This window comes from Electrophorus electricus, chromosome 6 (assembly GCF_041902795.1).
Source record: "Electrophorus electricus isolate QZ-2024a chromosome 6, ASM4190279v1, whole genome shotgun sequence".
Classification (NCBI taxonomy): domain Eukaryota; kingdom Metazoa; phylum Chordata; class Actinopteri; order Gymnotiformes; family Gymnotidae; genus Electrophorus; species Electrophorus electricus.
In genome coordinates, this window is record NC_137502.1 from 1553329 (window position 1) to 1555000 (window position 1672).

Consider the following 1672-nt stretch of genomic DNA (forward strand, 5'->3'; position numbering starts at 1 on the left):
AGTAATCCTTATAACAGCACAGTCTTCTCAGTAATCCTCATAACAGCACAGGCTCTCCAGTAATCCTCATAACAACACAGTCTCTCCAGTAATCCTTATAACAGCACAGTCTCTCCAGTAATCCTTATAACAGCACAGTCTTCTCAGTAATCCTCATAACAGCACAGGCTCTCCAGTAATCCTCATAACAACACAGGCTCTCCAGTAATCCTCATAACAGCACAGGCTCTCCAGTAATCCTCATAACAACACAGTCTTCTCAGTAATCCTCATAACAGCACAGTCTTCTCAGTAATCCTCATAACAGCACAGGCTCTCCAGTAATCCTCATAACAGCACAGGCTCTCCAGTAATCCTCATAACAACACAGTCTTCTCAGTAATCCTCAAAACAGCACAGTCTTCTCAGTAATCCTCATAACAGCACAGTCTCTCCAGTAATCCTCATAACAGCACAGGCTCTCCAGTAATCCTTATAACAGCACAGTCTCTCCAGTAATCCTCATAACAACACAGTCTCTCCAGTAATCCTCATAACAGCACAGTCTCTCCAGTAATCCTCATAACAGCACAGTCTCTCCAGTAAACCTCATAACAACACAGTCTCTCCAGTAATCCTTATAACAGCACAGTCTCTCCAGTAATCCTCATAACAACACAGTCTCTCCAGTAATCCTTATAACAGCACAGTCTCTCCAGTAATCCTCATAACAACACAGTCTCTCCAGTAATCCTTATAACAGCACAGTCTCTCCAGTAATCCTCATAACAGCACAGTCTCTCCAGTAATCCTCATCCATTAAGGGCATAATAACGAGACACATGAACCTGTTCAGCTCATCTCTCATGTTCATCATGTGATACGGGTCAGTATTCTAATCGCAGGCCCCAACTCTGAAATGAGACGCCTGTTTAGGAGAAATTATGATGAATGAGCCGCAGACTGAAGGAAATGGCTTCTCTCAACGTGTGAGACTTGTTTGCGTAATCATGGCAATCAAGGGCTGCTGATTGATTTTACAGACAGTTATCAAAGACAGAGGTCAGTCAGATCAACACGGAGAGAATATAACAATACATTAATCTCAATGTCACTCTCATACCTGCTCCAGCTCTCAGAATGTGTTATAAATCATAATAGGTTTTTTTTTAAAAGATAAAAATGGAAGATTTGATGGGTGTTGGAGGAACGGTGGGAGAGCTGTTCTGCTGCTGTACAAAGCATAGTTACAGAGAGTGTGAGGCTTGAATAAAGTGGTGTGAGGGTTTATAACACATCACATAATGTGGCCCACAACAGAGCCTTCAGTACGGCAGGGGTCAAAGGTCGGTTAAACCTTTAAGACAATGTTATGTGCTGAACACCTAGCTACAGATACTCGGTGTATGTTTACTGTTAACCGTGACTCTCCCTTCAGCTTTAGCTGTCTGAGGGTGTAGGTGCTCGGTGGTGTAGTTACATCTGGAGTTTCTGTTTAGGTGTGGAGCTTCCAGTGAACATCCATGTGAGATGTAGGAGGTCAACCAGTATTGCTGTATGATTAGTTCCTCTCCAAAGTAAAGAGAGTTTAAGCCAGACCACATAGTTTTGGACCTAGTGTATGTGTGTGTGTGTGTTGGGGGGGTGCTGTATATGTTTTAGTGAACACAAGCAGCTCCATTTAGACATTGTG